Here is a 16,332-nt window from a genome sequence, read left to right on the forward strand (position 1 = left end):
CAGGACCTAAGGGACTTAGCAGGAAACCCAAACCGACCTCTGAGAGACTCTAACTCAACTATGATTGGACTATAATTCACTCAGGCAGTCATGCCTATAGCAATACAGTAAACAGGAAAAAAAAATCAAATACAGTAAGACAAAAATGCATCCTCAAAGGAGAGGACCATTCTGAAGAACAGAAAACACTTCCCCTTGAGCACATTTATGGGGGGAAAAAGAGGTAAAAAGAAAAAGATTAAATTATAGGGTATTTCTGATTTGTATTCTCAAAGTACTTTGTTAGGGTACTAGCATTGGAAATAGAACAAGCCATCATCAACACAAAAAACAAAACAAAAAACCAGGAAAAACTACATGGAGAGTGTAATAGTTTCTTACTGCCACTGTAACAAATCACCATAGAGCTTAAATACAAATTTACTATTTTATAATCCTGGAGGTCAGAAGTCCAAAGTGGGTCTCTCACTGGGCCAAAATCAACGTGTTAGCAGAGCTGTGTTCCTTTCCAAAGATTTTACAGTAAATTTTTCTTGTCTTTTCCAAACGGTAAATTTTTCTTGTCTTTTCCAATTTCTAGAGACTGTCCACATTCCTTGGTTCATGGCCCCCTTCCATCCTCAAAGCCAGCAACAGCCAATCAAGTTGTCCTCACATCGCATCATTCTAACACCGACCCTTCCCGCCCACTCCCCCTTTCCACACTTAGGGACCCTTGTGATTACACTTGAGACTAGCCAGATAACCTAGGATAATCTTCCCATCTCAAAATCCTTAACTGAATCACATCTTGACCAGTAAAATAGCATATGCACAGGTTCCAAAGGCTAAGTAATGGGCATCTTTGAAAAACTGCTGTTATGCCCACCAAAGAGTCAAAAAACAACTTTTGAATTAAAAACAGCAGTGCAAACAATGAAGTGTAAAAACTCCAGAAAACGTGAAATGGCAAGTCAAAGACATACTGAAGAAATTCACCCAGCACTCAGAGGTCAGAGATGACAAGAAAAAAGGAAAGGAGGCACACAGAAGGAAACATCTAGTTATACTAGGAATCCAAGAAAGACTAGGACAAAGCTGGAGTAAGAGAGCTTGAAACGTAAGTTACTGCTTAGGAAGAAAGTCCTCAGATTACTGGTTTGTGTCTATATAAATTACAAAACAGAGTTAATTAAAAGCAACTAGAATTTAGATATAGCTTGGTTAGATTTTGCAATCTCAAGGGTAAAGGTAAAAATTCTTTAGGTTTAAAAACCAACAAAAATAAACAAAAAGCAAACAAATCAAGTATCCAGAGAAAGAGAGACAAAACAGGATATCACCAAGCTACTGAGACAGAAGAATTCCAGAGGACAGAACACAAGCCATCAAAATCTCCATTAAGTAGAGAACATGAGGTCCATAAACTCCACAACCAACTATACTGATGTTCCCATATGAGGATAATACACAATGGTCTCAGAAATGTGGCAGGTCACAAAGAATATCATCTACATTTCCTTCCTAAAAGACACGAGAGAGCAAAAACAGTGGCAACAAGCATCAAAACCCCCAAAACACAGGAGTCTCAGTCGCTGCTCTTCATGTGGTTCCAAAACTTAAAGCAAACATCAAAAATAATTCTTGACAGTGTACTTATAAAAATAATCTGGAATTAAAATCACTTATCAATAAGAGCTTGAAATGAGGGAGAAGTATATAAATGTTCATTTTCTCTTCTTTCTCAAGAAAGAATCAAGACCCGTTATTTCAGGCATAACAATTTTCAAAAATGTTTAAAAACCACCTCATTGAATAATTATCATATTTATCATAAGAAATCTAGGGAAAACAAAAATACGATCGGACAAAACTCAATCCTTTAAAAAGTTTATTATGCTAAAATCCAAATCACTGTAATCAGAAATTTCTCTGTAATCAGAGAAGCTGCAGAATTCTGCACTGCCCAAGGAACAAAGATGTAAATAAAACAGGATTATTCCAAAAATATTGTCCTCGATGCTAAAAAGAGACGTCCACATTCATGCCCTTTTCACATCTACCAATTACATCTCAGGACGATGGGGCGGAGGGAGGAGGCCTCTTGGCCGCTCTGCAGAGCAGATGTTCCCAATCTGAGAAGTTTAGCTCACCCTATCATGTGATCTCCAAAGAAGTCATAACAACTCGGCCAAGTTCGAACTCTAAAGAGGCACATACGGTGTTCCTCTTCACTAGGCACTTCCTTTACTTGTTTGCACACTCACAGACATCTACGGAATGCCAGGTAGGGGCAGGGCATTGCATGACGCTACGCCTTACGGGGGCGCCCAAATGATACCCCGGGTGCCTGGTGCAGATCTTCTCACAGTCCACCCAGTGTGATTTTTAATCTTCTGAAAGACAATAATTTATTCATTGGCTAGGTGGAAAAGAGAACACTTGACACAAGCTCACAGCCTGGTAATTAAACCTTTGTGATTTAGTAACTATTTAGATAAAAAGTAAGTGTGTATGCAACCGACATTCCAAAAGGGAGATTTTAATCTACGCTGGATAAAGGACCCGTAATAAGACATAAATCAAGCTTAGTTTCCCACTTCTGCTAAAGTACAACAATGGAGTGAATGCTTGCTCCCGATTCTGATGCTGGGGACAGCTAACTGGCCTTCAGTAAGTCCCGTAACTGCCCGGAACGGTGATTTTCTTATTTGTAAAGCAAGGTATGAATTCTTTCTAAGGGCCCTGCAAGTCAAGGTCCACAATCTAAAATAATCAGGCCTCCTACATATTTCTTCCCCCTTCCAAAAAAAAAAAAAAAAAAAAAAAAGAAAAGAAAGGAGCACAGAATTAACTGCTGTCTCTAGTAGGAAAAATAGTTCTCACCCCACTTAGTGCCTCAAATCAGAAACAAAAGTGAAATGATCTGCCATGAGAACTAGAAAATGGGCCACAAAACAACACGGATAGAAACTAAAAATGTTTGAAAGCTAGAATTCTTTTGGGGGGGCGGGGGGGGGGCGGGAGAGAATCTTAAGCAGGTTCCACGCTCAGACCAGAGCCCTACGCGGGCCTCGATTTCATGGCCCTGAGATCATGACCTGAGCTGAAATCAGGAGTCAGATGCTTAGCTGACTGAACCACTTAGGTTCGAGCTACAATGCTTACCTAGAGGTGGAGAAGAGGCAACTACAAGATTTTTTTCAAGTTTACCTGAAAAGGTACATAAAATGCTACTACCTGTAAAGTAACAACGTATATGAATAGGATGTGCACATATCTAAAGAGAAACTATGGGAAGCAAACTGCACATCAATGAAAATACTTTGAATTTGCTACACCCCCTTGCAAGGGGCAGAGAGAAAGTGGGCAACATTATGCTTATCAAATTTCCAAAGAGAAAATGTTGAGTTGGTCCTAAGAGGAAGGAATGAAAAAAAAAAATCACTAAAAAGTTTAAGAGGTTATGGAGAAAATACAAGACTCTTCTCAATGCATTATTGAGTTAAATAGAGAACCACAAGCCAAGGCGATAGGCCGCCCCAGCACACACTGTCAGAGTATGGAGACAGGGCATGAAATATTACTGGGAAGAAGATGAGCCCTGAGCCTTGATGGAGGCGGTGAGCTAAACTGAGAACAATTACTGAGCTAGAAGGCTTGGAGATCTCCTTATCAGTAAGAGAGTAGATCGGGGGGTGGGGGGGGGGAATCTACTCAGTTGCAGTGGGGAAAACAAGGAAGTCTATCTATCTCAGCTTAAGCTCCAGGCTAGGAAACAGATAAAAGTCTCCCTTCGGAGTCATGACCCCAAGCCTATAAATCACACAGAGTTGCGATCTGAAGTTCAACTACCTGTCAAGTCTGTGAAGCCACAGAACGAGAAAGACCACAAACCATGGTCCTGAGCGCATGATATCCCCACCCCTTCCTGCTCCACACTGCCTAGCGTTAGCAAGCAGCGCAGCCACACCAAAGACGAACTCCTCACCCCAAAGAATAGGGACGCCCGAGGAATACCACATGTGAGAACCAGCAGAACAGCACACAGCAGGGTAAGCCCCAAGCATATCTGATAAAGATTATCAGAGTATCAGACTGAACATGCATGCTTGACATGCAGTCTAAAGGCGATCTTCTTCCGATGCAAGCTTTCCCTGCAATGCCTCTGCTCCCATCCTATGTGTTACTGCCGCTCAGCATTGTCCTTCCACGTGTTTCAAACCCACCTAAAATCACTTGTTAGTGGGTTTTTAAAAAAGATTTATTTTAGATAACGAGCGCGAGCAGGCAGGGGGAGAGGCAGAGAGAGGAGAGAGAGTCCCGAGTGGACTCCACACTGAGTGTGGAGTCCAATGTGGGACTCGATCTTATGACCCCAAGGTCATGACCTGAGCCGAAATCAAGAGCTGGACACTTAACCAACTGAACCACCCAGGTGCCCCTACTGTTTTGGTTTCATATTTTCAAAGTCTATTTGGTTATCTTCGTATGAAGCCAGCATAACTATGTTACAAGAACAAACAAGGAAATTAAGAGTAAAAGAAATTGTTAGCCAATATTTTTTAGGAATATAAAAAGAGCTCCTAAATATATTACATATTCATAACATATATTATACATTTATATATTATAATGATACTAGAACATACATTTAATTATATATCATATAAATATAATACACAAATATAATTTTGTAAATCAAGACTAAATAGGGTTTAATCCAGAATGCAAAGATGATCTAACATTTAAATATCTAATAATATAATTCACCACATGAACAAATTCAAGGAAAGAAAAAAAAGCCAATCATCTGAATAGACATGAGAAGAATGTGTCTGGCAAACTGTTGTCCCTTTCATGATAATTTGGCAATCTAGAATTAGAAGGGAGCTTCTTTAACTTCATAAAAGATCTATGGCAACTGTCATTGTTGATGGAAGTATTCCCTTTTAAAAGAGAAATGAAACAAATTACCAATTGCTTTTTAGCGTGTACTGGTGGTCACAGCCAAACAGAAAAACAAAACAACAACAACAAAAAACCAAAAAGAATTCGAAAAGAAAAAACTTACTGTTTTTCACAAATGAGATAACGAGTTACATAGAAAAATGCAAAGATGACTGAATGAATAGAGTTTAGCAAGTTTGCTAGATTAAATATCAAGTCACATGAATCAGCTGTGTTCCTATAGAAACACCAGAAAAAATATTTTTAGGTCATTATTTTAAGAAGAACTCGTTTACAAGAACAAACTATCTAATGTATCTAAGAGTAAGTCTAAGTATTCAAAGCTTACAAGAAAACCTAAACAGAGAAAATATTCTATGAGTAAAGATTTTAAGATGTCCATATTCCCACTATTAATACATTAATTCAGTGCCATAAAATAAAAAATCCCAAAGGGTTCATCATGGTGCTTGACAGGTTCCGTGAACACTGATATGGAGGTAGAAAAGAATCAGAATACCTGGGATAACTTGGAAAACAAAGAACTAGATGCCTTATAGAATACCACATTTTATTTTAAAGTCATAGTAGTTAAGACATTGTGATATCGTCACAGAAATACATGAATGGCCCAATGGAATAGAGAGCCAGAAACTTGACAAGAGACATGCTCTATCCATCAATGGAGAAAACGGTGTAACTGTTCATCTACACGAAAAAATAAAATAAACTGATTATCTATGCCACATACACAGAAATCAACTGAGGGTAATATAAAGACATGAGTGACAAATAAATCTCTAAAACTTTCAGAAGAAAATAACGCATATATTTATAATCCATAAACAGGTTTTCCAAACAAGGCCAAAACATTGACAAAACATGACTAATTAGACATCTGAGACTTCTGTGCTGCAAAGAACTTTATAATTAGTGAAAAGAAAAGCTGAAGACTAGAAGAAATTCTGTCAATGCACACAAAAAAGGCTTACAGGGAAACGTACACTTCCTATATATCAAAAAGAAAAAGCCAAACCATCCAATAACAGAACAGGCAGAGAGATAAGGCCAGGTAGTTCACAGAAGAGGAAACCGTAGCGGCCAAGAGTCACATGCAAAGATAATTACTCCTCAAGGAATCAGAGAGAGTTAAATGTAAACTGCAGTCAGATACAACTTACGTCCCTCAGGCTGGCAAAAATCAACACATCTGAAAGCATCAAGAGTTGGTGAGGGCAGTCATTCGGTGTCAGCGGGAGTAAAATTTAGTACAACTGCTTTGAAAAAGTTTGGCAAGAGCCACTGAAGTCGGACACGTTCATACACGTGACTGAGAGATTCTAACCCCAGAAAAAACTCACACATGTGCCTAAGGAGACATATGCAAGATTTTTCATTGCTACTCTTCTCTAACATTGAAATATCAGAAGCAACAAATATTCGTCAAGTGGAGAATGGGGAAATTGCAATCTAAACAGAAAGGTATGCTCTCCAGCAGTTAGAATGAACAAAGGAGAGCTTTACGTATGCTGATGGCTAAAGCCGTGTGTGCATTGCATTATAACGCAGTACACCATTCCTAGGAACGGTAAAAACTTGCAGAAATACTAAATACTGTTTATATTTTCCCACATATGTATATATATCCACCAGCACATGCAGGGAGATGACACATCTCAATGTGTGACCTGAGCCAAGAGGAAGGTTAATTACACTGGCAAAGACTACGAGAGGCTTCGGTTTCATCTGTAATTATTGGTTTCATTTATTCGAGAGCCAAAGATTTTTGAAGTGATTACACCAAAATGTTCACGTTTTACAATGCTGGGTAATAGATCTACCCCTGTACTGTAAAACGGTCTCTACGCTTTTCTGTATGCTTGACATATTAAAAAAACAAAACCAAAAATAAAACAACAAAAACCCACACAGCTAATTGGGTCTGAGTTGGGCTGCATTGTCAAAAAAAGGGGGAGGGGAGAGAAGGAGACGGAAGAGTAGTGACAAGTACTATTGCTAGACTACACCAGGCCCAAGGTAAGAATAACACCTGGATATGGGACGGTACTTCACTTGCAATTTCCTATTTCCTGGGAGATAGCCATCATAGATTTGTAGTGGCTGTGAGCTTAGGCCTTAAAATCAGCGAGATCTGAGTTCAAATGCCGATTATATAACATTCCCCTCTCAGGACTCCATTTCCTCATCTGTAAAAATGGAGAGAAAAGCATCACCGACTTTTAAGGATGGAGTACTTATTACTCAGTCTCTGAGATCTGTTCTCTGGAAACTTCTGAATTCAGTAACCCAGAGAGTTTGACATTCATAAACCAACGACCACCTCCAAACACAACTTTCTTGAAACTCACAGATGAAAACACTATGTAATTCATCCATGAAGAAAACGAAAAATTATTTTCGGCTAGCCCCTCTTTTTCATAGCCTAACAGTAGAATGTTTCCTTATTATCTTGTTCCAATTCAATTTGTTTTTTCTTACAGCAATATGGGTATGAATTGGTGTCTATTTCTTCTGATGCTTTATCTATCCCTATGCAAATACCCCACTGCCTTATTATAACTTTATTGCAAATTCTGGTATCTGGAAGAGCAGATATCCTACCTAGTTCCATCTAGTTCCTAGTTTCCCACCTAGTTCTTCTTGAAGATTGTATCAGTTATTTTTGACTTTTCCAGTTTTATGTAAGTGTTAGAACTAATTTGTGAGGTTTCCAAAAAAATTTAGGATTTTTATTGTGAATCACATTCAATCTATAAAATGCATTTTCAGGGAACTGACGTCAAATCAATGAGTCTTACGATCCACTGACACAGTATCTATGTAAGTCTTCTCAAATGTCTAGTAAAGTTTGATAAGGAATCTCAAAGAGCTCTTACACCTGTTTTTTAATTATTCTTAGGTGCTTGATACTTTTCATGTACTTATATATAGCTTGCCTGGATAATTTTCTCATCTAACAGTTGTTTCTTTAATTATTGGGCTATAACTGATAAATAATATTAGTTTCAGGTGCTCAGTTTTTAAAAATAGGATTTACCTATTTAAGTCTTTGTTGTATTTGACCACTTACACTTACGTACTCTTCTATTCCTACAGAGCTTGTCTGCTTTCTTTTTCTGTGACTACAGAAAGCAATAAAATGTACATCCAAAAGCAGCATTTAATACTTTGATTTTTTCAATAATTTTAAGGAAAATATGCAAAAAAGTTCTAAGAATCAATGTTTATTCCTGATACATTGTCTGAAAAAGCTAAACATCACGGTGAAACTATAACTATAATCCTCACAGATTCCCTATCATGCCACCTTGTTTCTTCTATCTTTTCTTGCTCCACTGTCACAGGATTGAATCCGCATCTGCAAGTTCAGTGTCGTCCTAGTTTTCCAAGCTAATCCTGAATGAAACAATGGCTGATGAGCAGCTAAGTCTCCACCGTGACGTGTTTCACAGAGGTAGCAGGATCTTTGCCTGACCACGACTGCTGAGTCCCGAGTTCCCACTGGTCACCCACACAATCCAGCATGTCAGAGATAAGCCCAGAACATAAGCCATAGGGCTGGGGTTCTGCTGGGTCCTACCCTCCCCTGTTTTTGCCAGATTTCTTTGGTAACCTGATCAACTACAATGAAGGTCATGCTAAACAGAGTCCTGGAGTGTGCAAAGTCCTCAGAGTTGGGGCTCAAAGCTGAATCCAGATGAATGCATCTTCTGTCCAGCCCACAACTTAGCTTCCAAAACCTCCCCATGCTGGCTCGTGGGGGTTCATCTAAGTGTAAATATTTTGACATCAGGCAGCTACCTAGTTCAACCGTATCCTATCCCTCCTCCTCTGAGCCTGGAGGTCCTTGCTCCCAAAGTGGGTCTGAATCGTTGAAAGTTACTTTACTGCTAACATAGACTTTTGAGAACTCATTCTACTTCATGACCCTATCACGAACATTTTGTCTGACTCTACGGAGCAGGTAACAATCCCTGATCACTTCTCTCCCAGCTGTGCCTGGCTAGGATTACCATTTATGACGTGAGGTAAGTTTAACTGAAGGGCAGTTCCTAAGGGATGCCATACAATTATGAAATAGCAGTATCATCACACACAGCAGACGAAGGCTGATTCTTTAAATGACAGTCTCCTTATGGCAAGGTACGGTTCTCCAAAGACAGAAATCTGGACTCTGTGATTATGCTCTCCTCTGCTGGGAAACACATCAGGGCCCGGCCCCACCTTAGTGTTTATTCCTGGAAAAGCTGCAATAAAAGTTCAAAGAAAAATAGCTGGAGAGGCTAGGCATGAGAAAAGGAAAATAGGCAAACAGCATCAGAATGGGCAGGAAAAGTGAGAAAACCACATCCCTTTTGAAGGATAAAGAGGCAGCTTCATTAATTATTAAAAACTAAACTAATCAGGAAGAAAATACTGTTAAGAAAAAGAAGCAAACATGAAAGGTCTTTGTACCCAGATACCTTTGTACAGTTTTATGAATAGGAAATTCAAAATGTGCCCTCACACAGATGATTGGATAAAGAAGATGTGAGATAGATAGATATAGATATAGATATAGATATAGATATCATGGAATATTACTCAGCCATAAAAAGGAATGAAATCTTGCCATGTGCAACAACGTAGCTGGACCTAGAGGGTATTATGCGAAGCAAATAAGTCAGAGAAAGACAAATACCATAGCATTTCATTCATTTGATGAATTTAGGAAACAAAACAAATGAGCAAAGAAAAAAAAAAAGATATATAAACCAAGAAACAGACTCTTAACTATAGAGAACAAAGGTCACCAGAGGGGAGGCCGGTGCGGGGGATGGGTGAAATAGGTGACGGGGATTAAGGAGGGCCCTTGTCAGGATGAGTACTGAGTCACATGCACAACTGCTGAATCACTATGTTGCACACTATATTGCACACCTGAAACTAATACAACACTATACGTTACCTCTAACGGAATTAAAATTCAAAGCTCATTAAAATGAGTATAATTGTTAAACATTCCCCAATCACCACTGTCTGGACCCACTCCAAATAAAATCACATGGCCTCAGGGTGCCCGGCTGGTTCAGTCAGTATGGCAGGCAACTCCTGGGCTGTGAGTTTGAGCCCACGCCGGATGTGGAGATTACTTCAAGAAAATAAATAAATACATTGTTTTTAAAAAACCACATGACCTCTTGTCACGTGAGCAAATTAACGCCCTACCCCTCTTCCCCCACCTGTATTTTACTTAAGTTAGTTTGGGGGGGGTGGGAAATGTGCCCTCATATTCTGAAATAAAATATCCTCTCAAGCTTTATCTGAGCTTATAAACACAAAAGAGAGCAGAGATGAATTCAGACTGCAATATGAGAAGAAATTTTACCTCTAAGAGAAACACGGTTCAAGACAGAGTAAGTCAGAGATCTCAGTGTTTATCTACGCATGCATTTATTCCTGGCAATTCCCTGGCGTTTTCCGTCGACTGTTTATCCAACTCGGCTTTCCTCTGATGGGCCTTCTGGCACATTACAGAAGGACATCGTATACACAGACCATATGTAGAGGTAACCACCTTCTCCCTGTAAAGAACTCTCAGAATAATTATGGGGGGAGAAAGGAAGGACATAATATATGCGACATATCTAACTAAGGGGTTGATGTACCTCACAGATACTTTGCCATTGAAACTTGGGAGCGCAGTGTATATCACTTGAATTTTAGAGATTCAAAGAAATAAAACTAAAAGAGATACCTATATTGAAACATGCCCTCGCTATGGGATTTGAACCCAAATTCACCTATATCAAAGCCCAGGCATTCTGTCTTCTCAATTCCATGTTAGATGAAGCCAGACCACACTGGGTCTTCACCGTGTGGCACTGGAAATATATTTCATATTCCAACTATTCACACTTTAGTCTAAAAGCACTATCCAGCCATCTGTGATCCTTTAGAGACTGACAATTTAGCAATTACAATCATTCTTTTACTTTAAAGCCTTCAGTGTATGTCTCATTTTTTCTTATTCTTCAGTGGTGAAATACTATGGCCCATAGGTCAATCTACCTCCCACTTAGAGACTAAAGGGAGGAAAAGGAACTGCCTTTTAAACCTCAAAAAGTGATTGAATAGTCTTATAGAGAAAACTGATCTGATTGATGTGTTTAAAAGATAACATAACTGCAAACCACTTTTGAGAAAAGCGATTGGGGAAATCTGAATATGGAGGAATATGACATGACATTAAGGAGTTGTTTTTAATTTTGTTAGATATGATAATGGTATTGTGGTTATAGAAGTGAATTATTTTTAGAGATGCATACTGATGGACAAGGGTCGAGGTGAGAGGACACGATGCCAAACATTTGCTTTACAACAGCTCCTCTCCCAAAATGGCAGGAAGTGAAACAAGTATGGCAAAATACAAGGAACTGTGGAATCTACGTGACGTCTCTACTGGGATTCATTATATTATTCTTTTTTACTTTTGTGAATGTTTGAAAACGGCCATCATAAAAAGTTCTAAAAAACTAAAAAACAAGTTTTTCAATCTCAAAAAATGCAACCCACTTCGTATGGAATTCAATTGCTTTACTCCAAAAGTACCTAGTCTCTAATACCAGCAATGAAACCTCTAGAATATACATTTTGAAAATATGATGGATTTTGTTAGAGGAACCTATTGGTAATGTTCAGAAACGCCTGTCTTCCAAGAGACAAGCAGAGACCTACTTGTGTTAGTTCCATCAGAACACTGGGTAACAACCAGACAGGAATCTGTTAAGACACGGAGTACCTCTCTACCCAATCTCATGTCTTTAATGAAAGCTACAGGACATCACTTGCAGGGATCAAAATATCTTTGTTTCCCAGGCTTAAAACCAAGACAGCCACTTCACAAATGACAGACAGAATGAAATACCTTGTAAAATGCGGCTAGAACAGAGTCCTCCCTTTCTGGAATCCCAGGTGTGGGATCAGAATACCTTTGAAATTCTCCACACCAGTCCTGGGTTTGAGAGAGGTCAAACCATTCATGCATGTAGTGAACCACTTGACCCTTCCCTTCAAAAGGAAAATAAAACTTTTAATCCATACTCTACCTGCAGTCCTTGGATGAAGCACAATTCAAACAACACTAACCAGAATTCGAGAAACAGAAACCGGCCATTAAGAGTGGCAAGATTTTTTATTTCCTATCCCACTCCACCCCACCCCCAGCTCCTATCTGCAGGATGTGAACACATTAATTTAACCTAATGGTGAACGTGTTCCCGTCTGCAAACATTTCCCTAAAGGTTTCCTTGGGCAAGGAACTCTTTATCGGTGCCTGGACTAACACAGCAGGAACTTAGCTACATACGGTCTTCCTGCCGCTGCTAGTGCAGTGTCGCCTCCGTATTTATCTAGCTTTGTAAGAATAAGGTGCTTTCTCAACAGGAGAAAACAAAAATCCGCCTTACAGTCTAGTCAGGAGCAAAGCAGGGAACACAAACTTGTCCCACTTCAAAGCACAAGGCCTATCTTTCACTGACTAAACAGCAACCCCCGCCCGAGTGACAATGGGAGCTTTCTTCCCTATTATTGTTTGAAACAATCACAGGCTATCTGTTCATATTAATTAGCTTATATCTAGTATTAGGCAGCCTTGATTAGAAAAATGCTCTTTGTTACCAAATGAATAGAGGAAAACAAAACCAAAAGCTGTTTTTTTTTTTATTGTTGTTTGTGCCTTAGAAAAGGATTGTCAGGCTTTTCACATTCGAATGTGGGTTTATCTTTACACAGGTCCCTGAATTCACTCTGAAAGAATGCAAGTGGATGTATCAGAAGATACCAGGCTAAGCCGATTGAGTCAACTGCTTATTTCGCCTTTGCCTGAGGAGATGGTGTATTTAAATTACTTTTACCTTCTCTGAACCTGAAGAAACCTTGATAATGGGAGAGTAGACATCCATGCAGACTTGGGGGCGAGGGCGAGTCAGCCTGGGACCAAAATCCGACTGCGCAAGTTCCATGTGAAGAACGGACATACAGATAATCAGAAGGCGTGTCACTGACCAGAGGCTCTGGGAACGAAGTGACCCAGTGAACGGCAGCTCTCCGGGAGAGTAAGTCCTCTCCCTGGGTCCTAATCCCCTAGTTACAGCTGACGTCTTCTAGGTGGGCTTGGGTTCCTCCAACAATCAGAGGCTACTTGTTGCCAGCTCGTGTTAAGAATAATGGGACTTGCTACCCTCATTGAGATTAATGAATGAACTTGTTCAATGGAACTGTCAAAAGGCAGGGTTTGAATCCAGCCCCACGACTCCAAAGCTACACAGGCTTCAAGATCAACGTTAAATTCCTCAACGTAGCTTGCAAGGCGCTGCAAGAATCTTCTCCAACCTTGTAACCTAACCCACCTACCTCCTTTACAACCAGAAGCATGCTGATAAATATCTAACAATGGGTTCTTAAGAGTCAGGGACTGTGTTTGCCAATTTCCACGGTTAAATACTCCACCCTGGCTGATTACAAGCTACAAGCATGAAGTCAATTGGCTCACACAGTTCCTGAAACTTGAACCATCAGCTCTTGGGAGTTGGCAGAGCCAGCTGTAGAACATCTCTGCTTAGGACCTCACACCCCAGCAGACTGCAACTATCCTGAACGAACCTCCAGAGGCTGTGCTCTCGCTCTCCCCTTGGGACATTTGATTCACACGTGCTGTTTGTCCTGCCCTGTCAAAGTACAGATACATTTGCTCCTTCCAGAAGCCTTCTCTGATTCTCCAAGTCTTTCCTGGCTGCTTTACTCCAAAAGTCCCCATATTTTTACCCTAGCAGGTGTGACACGGCTCTCTAATTTTTTGTTTCCTCGTCTGTATGTTTCCCACTGCATTTCTAAACCCTGCAGGGCAAAAGCCTTGTTTCTCTTATTTATTCTTGGATTCCCCAGGCCTGCCACAAGTGAGCTACTGAACACTATTAACGAAGATGTACTGAGCAGTAAGTGCCAGATTTTGTTCTAAGTTTTATCCATATTATCTCATTTCATCCTTAAAGCAAACCTATGAAGTTGGCTCTGTAATTTTTATGTTCATTTTGCAGATGAGGAAACCGCGGCCCTCGCAGGGTGGATTCCTCTCTCCCACCCCCGCGGGCTCAGGTAGTAAACGCTGGAGCCAGGATTTAAACCCCAGGCAGTGTGATCGGAGCGCCCTTGCACATCTAGCCCGGTGTCTGATTCCACCCCCCCTTGGCAATTCTCAACGAGAAAATTTTACTTAGATTTAAATTCTCCCTAATGAGAGAAATGAAATGTTAAGGAATAGGATGTCGTCAGGTCGAGTTAAACCTTAGAGGGACTTCTTCTATCTCCCAAGATCCAATTTTTGCACTCTTGGGGAAAACGTCATTCCCACTGACAATGCAGGTTCTAGACCTTTCACTGTGTGCCCTACATTAATGTACCACATGATCCCTAAAAACATACGATCTTGTTTTACAGTTTGAATGATATCTTCCTGAATTAGTCTGCATTTTACTTTCTTTTCCCTCCATCAGGTATCTTAGGGAGATGTAGCTGTGTTGAGATCTGTATTTATCATTTCTTTAACTGCTACATGGTACTTAAATCATATCAGCATGCCTAAATTTATTGTCGTTCCACTACCATATATTCAGGAAGTTGTGTACTTCTTGGCCTTCAACTAATGCTTCAGTGAATATCTTTATGCATGTCTCTTTGGTGTCTTTCTAACGTAGTCATTGAGATGGGAAGAGGGCAGATGCAAAGGGACAGAATTTTAATAGATGCTATCAAATTACCCTCCAGAGGGACTGTACCAATTAACCTTCCCACAGAGGATTTCCAAGAGCCCATATTTTCCCCAAGTGTTTATATTAAATATGACGTCTTTCTACCTTGGGTGGTGTTAAACTTTTAATTAAATGAGTCATTGAGAAATAATTCTCTTGCTTGCCAGCTGATAGTAGCTCGTGTAAGAGCAAAGAGCCGCGCGCGGATAGGATGCTTCCCCTGGAGATGCTGACAAACCCAACAGCGAGACTGAGGTGCTGGAATCCTTGTCCAGAAAACCTGTGCTTGGGCCTACCTCCCTTCAGCAAAGACTCAGAACAGCTGTTGCACGGGGACCGCCGCAGTGGACTCTGACGTGGTGACCCCAGGCGACGGGCACTAAATCTTCTCACTCACTTACGAAGTCTCTGCTTCCCCAAAAACCCTACTGAGGGGAATGGAAACCAAACCGCCCAAGTCCATGAAATGCTGAAAAATTAAGATCCATTTGGCAGCAAGAGAAATACACACGATGGCGGTAACACTAAACTTTCTGGAAAATACCAAATGCTTTAAAATCTTAAATAACAGGAGGACTTTATCCATATGATCAAATTCCAAGGTCTTTTTTTTTTTTTTTAGAAGAGACAAGAAGCATTTATAGATAGATGAAGTAAAAACGCTCCCTTCTCCCTCCTCCTTCTTCCTTCCCCTCTCCACATACCCCTAACTTGAAATACGTATAGAATCTAGTAGCCTGAAAAATTATATAGGGCAAAAAAAAAAAAAAAAAAGTGTGGAAAAACATTCTGTATCATCAAGATCTAAACTTCAAACAATATGGCTCTTTTTCCAAAGGTATATATTTTTTAACTTTGGCTTAAAAATGATTATCATGAATGAGATGGGGGAGTCACACGCTAAAAGGAGGGGGAGAAGATGAAGGAAGAGCAGATGGGAAACTGCTGAACACCTACCATGTGCTCTGCATATATCCTATCACTTAAGCCCATAGAACCATCCTGCGAGGTACCGTGACAGGAGAAGACATTGAAGCTAAGCGAGGTTAGCATGACTAAGGTCATCCAACCATCAGGATGTGACTTCAGGCCTAATGCTTGCAAAGGCTGTTTCCCCACGTCAGCACACTGCCTGCTAAGACGGAAAGAATCCGGTTACTACTCTAATAGATCAGATTGTCAAATAATCTGCAGGCAGTGTCCTTGCCACGTAACTGCTCTTCACTGGACAGAAAAAGGAACGCGTGACTACCCTAAGCAAGTTTTTGGAGGGGCGTCTTCTTTCCAAAGCTCCCGGAACAGGTCAAGGCAAAACAGTAATTAGAGGAAGCAGACAATGAGACTGCATTCAGAAAACTTATAAGAGGAGATCTGTTCTATTTCATTAAAACCCTAAAAAAGCCAAGAGAGTTTCTGGAAAGCAGCAGGATTTACCTCTGACCGTCTTGACTGGGAGTTTGATGCCGAAAGGAACAGCCAGGCATTCTAAGCACTGAAAACTAAGACCCCCACGCACAGAGGCTGGTCCACGACCGTCACGTGCTCCCTGTTCCAGCTGCTTTACGAACTCAACAGCACCTGCCTCACGAAAGCG

General features: G+C 40.3%; 1 protein-coding gene across 1 annotated transcript in view; it reads right to left on the reverse strand.

The window, feature by feature from the left end:
• LPAR1 (lysophosphatidic acid receptor 1) overlaps positions 1-16,332 on the reverse strand; it is a 340,256-nt gene that overhangs the window by 57,920 nt on the left and 266,004 nt on the right.

The sequence above is a fragment of the Ursus maritimus genome, unplaced genomic scaffold (genome assembly GCF_017311325.1).
Source record: "Ursus maritimus isolate PB19 unplaced genomic scaffold, ASM1731132v1 scaffold_17, whole genome shotgun sequence".
Lineage (NCBI taxonomy): Eukaryota > Metazoa > Chordata > Mammalia > Carnivora > Ursidae > Ursus > Ursus maritimus.